The sequence below is a fragment of the Dipodomys merriami genome, unplaced genomic scaffold, assembly GCF_024711535.1.
Source record: "Dipodomys merriami isolate MVZ:Mamm:240054 unplaced genomic scaffold, mDipMer1.0.p SCAF_10, whole genome shotgun sequence".
NCBI lineage: Eukaryota > Metazoa > Chordata > Mammalia > Rodentia > Heteromyidae > Dipodomys > Dipodomys merriami.
The window spans coordinates 18,487,810-18,501,316 of NW_027202271.1; the positions used below are offsets into that span (position 1 = coordinate 18,487,810).

The 13,507-nt window shown below is 37.5% G+C and overlaps 1 long non-coding RNA gene across 1 annotated transcript; it reads right to left on the reverse strand.

Annotated features, from left to right (window-relative positions):
• Window positions 1-271: 271 nt before the first annotated feature.
• LOC138837203 (uncharacterized) lies at window positions 272-3,972 on the reverse strand. The gene is made up of 4 exons (XR_011375249.1): window positions 3,836-3,972; window positions 1,723-1,779; window positions 1,398-1,454; window positions 272-478 (listed from the first exon to the last, which is right to left on the reverse strand). It is a non-coding gene; the product is annotated as an uncharacterized lncRNA (long non-coding RNA).
• Between the last annotated feature and the right edge of the window lie 9,535 nt (window positions 3,973-13,507).

Below are 13,507 nucleotides of genomic sequence, written 5' to 3' on the forward strand. Positions count from 1 at the left end.
AGGACAACAAGGGAAAGGGTAACAATGTGTGACAAGGTATGCACTCATTCTGTTGCTCATGTAACTGTAACCCCTCTGTACAGAATCTTTACAATTTACAACAAAAAAAGAAAGGACAGGGCTATGGTGTGATGTCTAAAACCAAACCAAGGAAATGTAAAGTCCTGTTAACCAAAAACTGCAGAGGTGCTTAAATAAAAGTCAGTGTGTAGAATGGATTGTCTAAGCAATGTAAAGTCCAGAAATTCATAATAAAGAAAAACATGTATGATGAAACTCACAATTACTATTTATTTGAAAGCTGATTAATGTAATCAGAGATTAGAAGCTACAAGGTCAGGGGAGGGCATTGATTGAATCAAATCAAATGAAAGTAAGTTCAGGTCCAGTTCTGAAGAACAAATCTTGATGATGAAAATGTTTTCATTTTGGCTCCCACAGACCTACCAGGGTCTTGTAAATATCTGTTTAATAAATTCTGAAAATAAAAAAATAATGCGTAGAGTTTGTTAATAAGCATGAAGACTGTGTTCTCAGAATCTTGGTATCTGAATGTAGACTAGCAAATGCAAAATGCTATTTAGTTTACAGGAGTCACCTTGAAAGGAAAGCAGAGATGAATGCAGCATTGGAAAATGGACTTCAGTGCTGATGAAGTTCCAATTTCCAATGTTGTCCTGAATAGCTCACAGAGGAGTCTACCTGCAGTCTATCAAAACATTTGTATTTCCTTAATAATTCCCAGAGATAATTGTTTAAATTAAAAATAAAATGTTTGCATGCAACATGGAAAAGTTTTATCCTTCTAATAATTTCTACCAAGGTTAAACTTTGTCAAATGCCATTATTACAGCAAGAATACAGTCAAAATTGACAACCAAACAACTTCAACCTCTTGGCTCCTATGAAATTCATATATTAACAGAAAGAATTAATGGAGCCATAGGAAGAAAGGAAACATTTATTTCTGCTACAGTTTCTTCTGCATAGCATTTCTTGAGGTAAGAAAAACGGGAGAAGATCTAAGTATGAAGATTGGTACAAAAAAAGCCTCATGTAAATGAAATCTTCCCACTATATATATCTGGGAATTAAGAAGAAATGACAGGAGAGTAATGTGTGATGGGCTCATCTGAGGAAGATTTGAAATATTCCTGTCAGGTACAGCATCCTCTCTCCCTCAGATAATAACATGTGTCCCACTAGTACTGGACACACATTATTTTGTTATAAAATCATCCTTGCATTCCCATTGTTTAATGAATCACATCTTTGACCTTCCTATAAACATCCATCTTTCCCATTATTTTTGTCACATTATTTGTTGGGAGACAAATACATGGAAACCTCCCTCTTTGGGCAGTGACATTAACCGAGAAGATAGGCAATCTTCTTACCATGTAAGTCTTGGGAATTAGAAGCATCCTCAGTAGATTTATCTGTGACGGGCTCATCTGAGGAAGATTTGAAATATTCCTGTCAGGTACAACATCCTCTCTCCTTCAGATAATAACATGTGTCCCACTCAGTATTGGACACACATTACTTTGTTATAAAATCAGCTCTGCATTCCTGTTGTTTAGTGAATCACATCTTTGACCTTTCTATGAACATCAATCATTCCCCATTCTTTTTGTCATATGTATTCATTGAGAGACAAATATGTTGAAGCCTCCCTCCTTGGGCAGTGACATTGACAGAGAAGATAGGCAATCTTCTTACCATATATGTCTTGGGTATAAGAAGCATACTCAGAAGGGTCATCTGTGAATGGCTCATCTGAGGAAGATTTGAAATATTTCTGTCAGGTACAGCATTCTCTCTCCTTCAGATAATAACATGTGTCCCACTCAGTATTGGACACACATTACTTTGTTATAAAATCAGCTCTGCATTCCCGTTGTTTAGTGACTCACATCTTTGACCTTCCTATAAACACGCATCATTCCCCACTCTTTGTGCCATGTTATTTGTTGAGAGACAAATACATGGACACTTCCATCCATGGGCAGTGACATTGACTGTGAAGATAGTACAATGTTCAAATCCTCCTATTTTCTCTTCCATGAAAAACTGTTTCCCAGAAGGAATACGGGAAAGTACAGTTGACAATCTTGTTTGTCAACTCAGAGATTGGAAGTGAACATTGACATATGCCCGTGGTGTAGCAGCACACCTTAAGCATCAGTGTCTTCATGATTACAGCATACAGTTATGTACTCAAATCCTCCTCCGTATATTACAACCATAGAATCCATTCCATCTTTATTCAGGCCAGTAAAAGTTGCTTTACATTTGACATTAGCCAGGAAATTCTTTCTTCAAATTATTCAAAGATATATATATATATATATACACATATATATATATATATATATATATGTATATATATATATATATATATATCAACAATAATCCTACACAGGGCACTGGAGGTTCTTGCTTGCAATTATAGCTACTCAGATGGCTGAGATCTCAGATCAAGGGTCAAAGTCAGCCCCTGACAGGAAAGTCTATGAGACTCTTCTGTCTAATTAACTACCATGAATGCCAGAGGTGGATCTGTGGTTCAAGTGATTGAGTGCATGATCACAAAAGCTCTGGGACAGCAGTCAGGCCCCAGTTCAAGCCCCAGGAGTGGCACAAACAATAAAGAAAAACAAGACACACTCAATCCCTCATGTCTGGCCTCACAGCTGAACCTTTGGCAAAGGAAAGAGGAATAATAACTATGGATCTGATAACTCTGTGAGAGAGGCTTGCTTCTAGAATTTATAACAATATGTAAGGAAGTGGAAATTACCTAACTTCAAAGTGAACTGGATTATCAGGAATGCATCTTTCCCTGGGTTTCCTTAGAATGCTATATAAAATAGAATATGCACATGGAAGCTTTCAGGAAGGAGACTGGGAATGAAATGGCGTTAGAAATAGAATTCGAATGGCAGGACAGGTTTCCAGTAACTATGGTGTCTCATGTAGTCTCTGTTGACATTCTTTTAAAGATTAAAAAAAAGAAGAAAACATTTGAGATGGAAGATTAACTGTGAGTTGTAATGGTAATTTTTCTTCTTAAAAGAAAAGAGGTCAGACTGAAGACAAATTCTGCCTAAACAAGACAACATTGTCCTCTTATACTTCTTCAAATAAGCTACTGATTACCTTCTAGACATTTGTCCTCCTCTTCATTGGTTTCCCCTTTCCCATTGACCCGAGCTCCTCACTTATGAGCATTAGCTTCTTAGTGTTTTTTTTTTTTTTGCTGAACTTTGACTTGGGTTTTGAAGGAACTGTACTGTTTGAGGTGTTCTGTGAATCTACTGTATTTCAGTAGTTGTATTTGTATATAATTGCATAGCATCTAAGCCATTTACTTATGACTTTGTAAGCTAAATCTAGCTTCTATATATAGGGGAAAACATGGGTGAAGAGGAAAGGAGGGGGAAATGCAGACAAGAGTTGAATCTATATTCTAGAAAGTTGAGAAAAGTAAAGGAAAGTGTGGGTAGGGGGAGGCTAGGTGCGAATGATGAAAGAAGTGACATTGATTAAGATATATTGTGCTCACTCTTAAATAGCAACTCCTATGTACAATTAATTAAAGATTATAATAAAATAAAAGGCCTTAGAGTAACAATAATTGGTATTAGACTGTGAGGTTTATACAGAGAAAACATCTGCCTGAATTCAGAAAACACAATCCAGTGTCATGAGAGCTTAAAATTGGAAGGGAGATGGATCTAGGCTTTGAACAAGAGGTCAGGAAGGTACAGCTTCATGAAAATCTCAAAGTCACTGCCTCAGACAGTAAGTATTTGCACAGTCTTTTACTTACCAGAAGAAACCAGGATAGCAGCAACACCCAGTATTACAAGGAATGCCAAGAACTTCATGGTTCTGAGTTGAAATTTTGAATCACAACGAAGGTAACTCTGGTACCAGGATAAGACAAGCTACTGACACCAGGACTCTGAACTTAGATTATATATGTTGAGTGCACCAATCAGAAATTTCCAGCTAAGTATCTGGATGAGTAATTTCTGGAGAAGTTAGGTTAGAGTCAACAGAGGAAAGTAGATTAAAACCAGAAGTCCTTTGAAAAGGTCATGAGTTCTCATTCTGGATCCTGATTATGCAGATTTAAATTCAAGGATATTTGTGTTCGATGGCAAAACTCCTCCCACTACCTCTTACTCTGGACTTTTAGCTTCGTTGTTACAGTCTCTTTTGTCAAGTTGTTATATCCAAGCACCCGTCTTGTTGATATATGAACCACTTCTTCTAAAATTTTAAATTTATAACATTGCCAGTCAGCTAGCTTTTTGCAGAGAATATTTGAAGTAGAGTGGCAACCTCAAAAATCCTTCTAGTCCTGGTTGTTCAAGCTGTGAATTCACTTCTGGACATGTGTGGAGGTTCATCTAGCAGATGGATTTCAGCAGTAATGAAAGAAAAATCAAATCTGACCTCTGTATTTAAGCAATTTTAGTTTAAATACGCAAAATCCAGCCAGGCACCCATGGCTCCAGCCTGATGTCATAGGTACTCAGGAGCCAATTGGGCAGGAAAATCTTTGAGACCCTTATCTCAGTAAACTATTAAAAAGTCAAAGTGGAGCTGTAGCTATGGAGTAGACCAGTAGTCTTGAAAGAAGGAAGCTCAGGAATATCACACGGGCCCTGAGTTCAAGTCCCAGTACTGCCACATACCTGTCAAAAGCAAAATCTAAGACAAAGTTGACAGTTAACATTTATAAAAATTACCACATTCATTGAAACAATTTATTCTCTTGACAATATAGGTAGAGCATTGTTCTGTGTCATACACAATATAAAAGAAAAGCAGTTATGTACAGAATAATAAAAATTTATATTCTACCCTATAAGCAACAAAAACTACAAAAAGTTTACTTTGAATATATACTGTCAAAACACAGTCTATTCAAAAGCCAAAATGTAAAATATGTGAGGCAAAATATTCTCCTATCATAGTCCTGGGAGATCTCAGTGGGTAGACCAATGGTAGAGTACAGAGCATGTTCATGATCAGTATTTAATTCTCAGCATTTTCACAAAAACAGAATGAATGAGCAAAAGGAATTAATTCAGGAATTAAGAGACCTTGAAATGTGATTTCAATCTCAGGATAGGAAGCTGAAAGGGAAATAATGTAAGCCAACAATTGTGTATGTGATTATGTGTGCGTAATATTCATCTACAACATATTTGGATATTTGCCTTTGTTGTTACTTTCTTTTCTTTATGTCTTGTTTGTTTGTATATACTATAGGCTTTGTTGTTACTTTTGTTTTCTTTTTTATTGGCTCATTTATTTATTTTTATTTTGAAAATACTGTACAGAAGGTTTACAATTTCATGGCAAGATAATGAGTACATTTCTTATCATGCATTGTAGCCTCCTCCTCTCTTTCCCCTTCCCATCCCTTCACATTCTCCCCTTACCCCCCCCCACCCAATTTTCCTCTCCCTTTCCCCCCATCAAATGTGTAAAGTTCGTTTTCGACATAAGGACTCATACATCTCAATGTTCCAATGGTCTACCTGTATCCCTATGTAAATGATTTGTTTTTTCCCTTCCCCTCCACAAATTATACCGACATCAAATACAGTGAAAGCAGAGGTTATACAGTGAGGGAGGACATAGAAAGCAACAAAGAAATAATCTTATAAATGTCTTAGAAACAATCCCATGAAAGAAGTAAACATTTGAATACATATCTTAGGGTTCATTTCCCTAACATCAACTTATCTGACCTTTTCTACTTGACTCAGACATATACTAGTTTTGTTTTCTTTTGGTATTGTTTGTTTAGCTATCTTTGGGAGAGGAAGAGACTGCACAGACGTGGAGAGACTAAAAGTGAAAAGATAACAAAGAGTTAACATTAAATAATTTTCATCTTGACAAAAATGATGTCTATTGTGCTAAACCCACATTGGAAGGACTCTGTCATCATCTTGAAATAAAATTGAAAATTGTTTCCTCCTTTTATTGACAATTCTCAATTAAAGCATTTGCCATAATTATTGGTGGGTTAGGTGGAGAAAGTAGTGATATTTAGATAGATAGATAGTGAGTTTCTCCGACTCTCTTCTTTTTTAAAAGTAACAAACTCTAATGAGTGTTAATATTTAGCTAGGAACTCGCACCTGCATTGGATTGAGCTGCTATATTACAACAGAACTCTACATTAACAATTTAACTGCATCTTTTGCCTGACTGAGCACCATGAAAGTCTGAAAAATTCATAAGAGCCAACACTTAAAATTGTTTCAGGCCCCATGCTCTGAGGCCCTGTTAGGTGCAACTGCATGCTCAGTAACCCAGCTGTTGACTGTCTTGTCTGTCTGAACTCTGGATCTTGTTCTTTGCATCTCCACCTGCTGAGCAGATCCAATCAGACTTTACAGTACATTTGAGCAGCTCAGGGTTTGCTTGCACAATGAACATCTTTAAGTGTGTCCTCTTTATTCCCATACTTGCTTTTTTGATCTTTTCCCTGAGGCGTAAGTTTTGTACTTATACGTTCATCAGACTTTGTTCATCCTACACTTCTAACTTGTCATGTTTAACCCAGCATGGTTTCATTCTTCTTACTGGTCCCATTCAAAGGAAAGTTTGTAAAAGAAAAAAAGGCATGGCTGAAGGAGGAAAAGATAAGGGCCAAGTCAACTTTTCATGGAATAATCACTGAAAAGGAGATTTAGGGGCTGGGAAGGTGGCTCAATGGTAGAGCGCTTGCCATGCATGCATGAGGCCCTGGATTTGATTCCTCATCACACACATAAGCAGAAAAAGCCAGAAGTGACACTGTGGCTGAAATGGTAGAGTGGTAGCCTTGAACTGAAGAGCTCACCTAGGCATAGAGTTCAGGCCCCATGACCAACAAAGAAAAGAAAAGAAAGGAAAAGAAGATTTAACAGGTGATGGAAGGAAACACTCCTTTTGTAGACTCTGGTGACCAACTTTTGAAGAATACATAGGTTTAAAATGCACCTCGGTTCAGGTGAGATTCCTTACATAATTAGAAGTAGAAAGTGGAAACATAATCAAAACCAAACATTTAATTGTTCATGGTGGTAATTGAAAGTCAAGCAGCATTATCAAGATTGCTTTAAACAAAGGTATTTTGCTGTCCTAAGGAAAAAGTGTAAGAGGAGAGAAAACTAAATGGACTACTTAAAGATAATAATAAAATAACCTTAATGGCTATCCATGAATCAGTGTGAAATATGTATCAGTTCATTCAGCATCTATTGGTGGTAAGTACAATGATAGATATTTGAAGAGTGCCAGTGAGCAAAGCACAGAGACACTCTATACACAGAGAAACAGAAACTTTCAAAAACATCAGTATACTGAACAGTAAAGCAATACAGGGGAATGCAGGAATTACACATATATTTCAAGCTTAAAGGCCTCCTCAGCAATTATACAGGAGGATTAAAATGGTATGGTTTGAGGAAGGCAATAGGGATGGAATTTCAGATAAGGTGACCCAAACTGACATTTGTGAAAATGACACCTGAGTAGATAGAAGAAGGAGGTGACACTGTCCCATGTGTTTGTGTGTCCCTTGCATTGCAAGGAAAAGAACATGGGCAATTGTGTACATGTTCTTGGTCATAGTACGCTCAAGAGAAATAAATACAAAGGGAAAGGTCTGCATGCTTATTACACTTGACTTCTCAACCCAGCCAGGGCCACAGCATTGATAGTTGGGAATTGTGTACATTGTAAAAGCTTCTATTCAGTTATCATCTCACAAAAACAGAGGATGATGTCTCACCTGCTAGTGACAAAATATAATCCACCAAATGATATCTCAACTGCTAGTGGCAAAATATAATCCACCAAACACACACAGGAACAGCAAACACTGCCCATGGTCACAAGGTTTGCTTTTGGGTTTAGCCACTGGTGAGGAAACTGTAGATGGCAATTGGCTTTGCAATGTATTTTTTTGTCCATTAGAGGCAGAGAGAACTTTGATTACAGTTCAATTGGGTAATCATTTGGGTAATTATCTGATTTCTAAAACTATCTCTTTGGCCTAATTCTGTATAACATCCTTTCCCACCTCCCTTTGGGAATGCTATTGCTTGCCCCTAATGTCAGAATAATTCCCAGTTTGGTCTATCTGATCTTTTTATTTTCCAATGCTTGTTACTTGGAGCTAATCAGAAATGATTCCTAGTACCTATTTATTATGGACTGCTTCCAAATGTATTTTTGCATGAGGAACTTTTCTGTTGTTGGGTTAGGTCCTTTATCGTAGCTACATGAGTTTAAGAACTGAACTCTCTGCATGTTAGAGGTATAAAATGTAGATGGTACAGATATAAAATTTAGAACTCTAAATCACAGAAATATTCCATCATTGAATCAGAGAATTAGGTTTTTCTTTTGTGAAAGACTGAACAGGCAACAGGTCCTTGATTTCTCCAGAGGGACAACTGAACTAGACAATTTCTCTTTCTGGGTAAATTTTCCCAAGATAGGCTTTCCTTATGTCCAGAGTATAAAGTGTTTTATTACCCAAGTGGTGTTGAGGGAGCAAAGATACCTTTAGCATAGAGAAAATAATGTTTTTTTATTTTGTGGTTTTTGACAATGCCATCTTTTCCTTCTCTCTTTTTTTTAATTTTCCTAAAGGGATGGGCTATTGATTTTCCTTTCTCCTCTTTCTGCTAATGGGTTGAACTTGCCTCCAATTCTTACTCTGTTGCTGCTCATGGCTTGCACTCACCCAGTTCAGTGAGGTCTGCAGCTTGGCTTATTGCTAGTTAATTGGAGACAGAATGTGGCAATATTGCTCTGCCTTGCTTTGCTTTTACCTCTTGGCATGATCCATAGATCTCATGCTCCCAAGTCAAGCACCATAGGAAGGGGTAGATTTTTTTAAAAATATATTTAATTGTTATTCTAATTTTATGCAGGTTACTGAGTGACCATGTGTGGTGATGATTTTTTGTGAGCTTTCTGTGTCACCCCCAGAAACCTGCCCTTTGGTATTTGATAGCAGCCTTTTATCAAGAACCTCTCTGAACCCAGTCTTTTTGCACCAGAGCTGTCTTCTACTCTTTCATTTCTATTAATCAAATTCCATAAAAAGAATTGTATGTCATGTTATAGAAGAGTTTGATGGAATCAACCTGGACATTGAAACCTCACTAAATGTTGATTTATTGTGATTATGCAAAGAAATGACAGAGCTCTCATATTATGTGTATAACCACGCGAAGCAAACTTAAAGGTCAGTTATCTTAAAAAAAAACACAGAGGTGTTTAAATAAAAGTCAGTGTGCCAAATAGATTTTCTAAACAAAAGGAATTCCCAGAAATTCATGATAGAGAAAAGCATGCATGATGGTGCTCTGAATTACTATTTCATTGAAAGAAGATTGATGTGATTGGACATGAGAAGCTACATTGCCAGCATGGGGAGTGATGGGATGAAATCAAATGAAAGGATGTTCTGGCTGTCTTGAAAAACAAATCTTTCAGTTGAAAATGTTTTCCTTCTCATTCTCATATTATCACTATGGCCTTGAAATAGCCCTTTAGGACAGTCTGAAAATGAAAAAAATAATATCAAGAGGTTGGTAATAAGGGTGAAAACTGTGTTCTTGGTGTCTTGGCATCTGCATAGGGACTAGCAACTAAACATGCTACTAAGTTTAGAGCAGTCACCTTGAACTATAAAGGGAGATGAATGCAGCATTGGAAAATGGACCTCAGTGTTGATGAAGTTTCAGCTTCCCAAAGTTGTCCTGAATATCTGACAAAGAGGTCCACGTGCTAAAACCTCATTATCAAACCATTTGCAGTTTCTGAATAATTCCCAAAGATAACAGTGTTTTCTAAAAGGTTTGCATACTACAAGGAGGTATTTTGTTCTTCCAGTAATTTCTACTAAGGAAAAACTTTCTCTAATGCCATTATTACACCAAGGATCCAGTCAAAATAGACATCTAAAATCCTTCAACCTCCTGGCTCCTTTGAAATTTATATATTAACTTGAATGAGAACAGAAACTCAAAGTTCAATCCTGCTACTCTTTCTTCCTCCTAGAATTTGCAGAATAAGGAACAATGCAGACGAAAACAAGTGTCAGAAAGAAAGACACACATAGATGACCTTTTCTCTTTTTGTATCTGGAAAGCATCAACAGTGATTTAGCCCAAGAATACAGGGAAGTTCTTTGTGCTCGGAATGAGCACAAAGTTAAATCCACTTCTTTTTTTTATCCACAGAAAACTGTAGCCCAGAAGCCATAAGGGAACTTACAGTGTACAATGTTGGTTTTCAAGTCAGAGATGGAAGTGAAGATTGGTCTAGGCCTTAGACAAATGCCCCACTTGTAGACCCCACTGTCATCATGATTACAGCATCCTGTCCTGTATACAATACCTTCGCATTAAGAAAGGTCTGTGGGATTCATTCCATTTTACTTCAGACCAATAAATGTTGTCTTATTTTAACATTAGCAATGTATTTGATCCTGTAAATTATGGAAAGGAACATATACAATAAACAACATCAATAATACTTTAAAGCAGGGCACTGGTCATTCATGCTTGTCATTCTAGCTACACGTGGCTGAGATCTGAGGATCAAGGGTCAAAGTCAGTCCCTGCCATGAAAGTCCACAAGACTCTTATGTCCAATTAGCTATCATAAATGTCAGAAGTGGAGCTGTGGCTCAATTGAGTGCATGATCATAAGAGTTCAGGGACAGTACTCAGGCCCAAAGTTCAAGCCTCAGGAGTGGTACAACCACTCAACCCTCACATTTGGTCATATACCTTTGAGCCTTTGGCTAAGTAAGGAGGAATAATATCTACAGATCTGATTAGTCTGTGCGTGAAGCTTCCTTTTATAATTTATAGCAATATGCAAGATAAGAGAACATTATCAGGCTTCAAAATGAACTCTGTCATCAGGAATGCATCTTTCCCTTGTATTTCTTAGAGGTCTTTATCAAATAGAAGATGTACATAGAAGCTGAGGGGAATGTGGCTGGGAAGGAAAAGGACTTAGAAAGAATGAACATGTTTCCAATGCCTATGGCACAGGATGAAATCTCTGTTGACTCATTCTCTGAAAGATTAGAGAAAATGAAAAAAAATCATTTGAGAGAGAAGATAGAATGTGACCAGTAATGGCAATGATTATTCTTGGAAAGCAGTGTTCCTGTGTTGTCTCACTGAAGATAAATGATGTCTGGCAAGACAACATGGTCTTCTATACCTTGAAATAGGCCACTGATTACCTTCTAAACATTTTTCCCACTCTTCATTTGTCTCCTCTTAACACTTGACCCCATTCCATCTCTTCTGAGTATTTGCTACCTACTGTTGTATTTTGCTGAAATTTGATTTTGGCTTTCTAAGGAATTGTACTTTTTGAGATCTCCCATGAATCTACCGGGTTTCAGGTTTTTTTTTGTTGTTTTTTTTGGGTCCGTTGTGGGGTATGAACTCTGGGCTTGGGCGCTGTCCCTCAGCTCTTCAGCTCAAGGCTAGCGCTCTACCACTTGAGCCACAGAGCCACTTCCAGCTTTTTTCTTTTTGCTTACGTCGTGCTGAGGAATCGAACCCAGGGCCTCATGTGTGCAAGGCAAGCGCTCTACCACTGAGCCACCTTCCCAGCCCAGGGTATTTGTTTTTATTTACTTGGATACAATCCAACACATTTACTTATGATTTTATAAGCTAAGCAGGTGCCATATCAATGGTCAATCCTCTATTCTTCTTTTGTTCTTTATTATAAGAAAATTTCACCACACATATAACTAATTTTATTCTTTCTTTTTTTCTTCCCTTTTTTTTCCTGATTTGTCAATGTACTCTGTGTGTGTGTGTGTGTGTGTGTGTGTGTGTGTGTGTGTGTGTGTGTGTGTGTGTTTTGGGTCTAGAATTGAATTCGGTGTTCAGGTGCTGTCTCTTAGCTTTTGTACTCAAGAATTTCACTTTATCACCTTATCACTTTACAGAGCTTCACTTTTAGCTTTTGAGTGTTTAATTGGAGATAAGAGTCTCATGGCCTTTCCTGCCCTGCTGGATTTGAACCATGATGCTCAGTTCTCACTCTCCTGAGTAGCTAGTATTATAGGTGTTAGCCATTCGCACTGGGCTTTAATATACTAAGGAATAGCAAGTTGGTATACTTTGCTCATTATGGTTTCTCAGTGTTTTGGATACATAGTAATGTTCTATCAGTATTGTGGAATGAATAAATGGAATCAATGAATACTGCAATTAATAAATATATTTGCTTTCTTAGTCTTAGATTTTGCCTTCTTATCCAAGAATCTGTTAAATGCAGTGAGGTCTGATTTGACTCTATAGTTATTGTAAATCCTCTGCCTGAGGCCAGATGAGCTTCTCCTCAGGACGAGGAGGGAAATTTCAGATTGATGAAGACGCAAACCTTGCTGCTTTATCCTGAAGATTCCTGTGGAAAAGATATGAGGCTGAAAATATTATAAGGTTATAAATCAGGCTACCTTTGGAAGGAGCAGTTCATAGATAAGGAGTTTGGTGTGGGACAGCTCCAGTTTGTAAAAAGGCATGGTAATGGAGCTCCAGTTTACACAGTGAGAAAGTCCTGGAGGAGTTGTCACCTGGAGCATAGTTAAAACCGGACATCTTTGAAATGAAATCAGCATCATCAGAATGAAGGCCTGAAAGTCACGGCCTTGTCAAATGGTTCTGGCTGTGTTTTTGATTCCTTCCTGCTTACTGGGCATCAGTGTTTCCTGGCATTAGCTATTCAGAGTCTCATTGCAATTCCTGATTGCTACATTCAATGTATAGACTGTGAGATTCATAGTCCTGGTGTCAGCACCTTGCCTTCTCCTGTACTGGAGTTTTGCTGTGCGTCATTCCTCATCTTCAACTCAGCACCATGAGGTTCTTGGCACTCCTTGCATTGCTGCAAGTTTCTACCATCCTGGTTTCTGGGGGTAACTTTTAGGGTATAATATAACAAAAAAACTTACCATATTAAAATGCCCTACCCAAGGAGAATTAATCATATTCAGTCAGGCATTTTCTCCTCCGTTGTCAGTGGCTCTTGAGTGCTAACTAGTTAGTAAAATGTGATTGAGAAGGTAATCAATGATTTATTTCAGGAAGTCAAAGTGAACCACATTTCTCTCATGTGGGCATCTACATTAAACTGTATGTTCACTCAGGACAAATGCTTTCCATATGTGAATATCTTTTTTTTTTCATTTCATTGGTTTGTTTTTGTTATGATGTTTCTTTTTTTAATTTATTTTTTGTGATTTTTTTTAATTGTGAAAATACCATACAGAGGTGTTTCAATTGCATGAGCAAGATAATGCATACATTTCTTATCAAGCATTATTATCTTGTCCTTTGTTCCCCCTATCCAACCCTTCTTATCTCCCCCTCCCATTACCCCCCCCCAACCCTGCCCCAATCCCGCACCCCCCTGGCCAAAATGATTTTTTTGG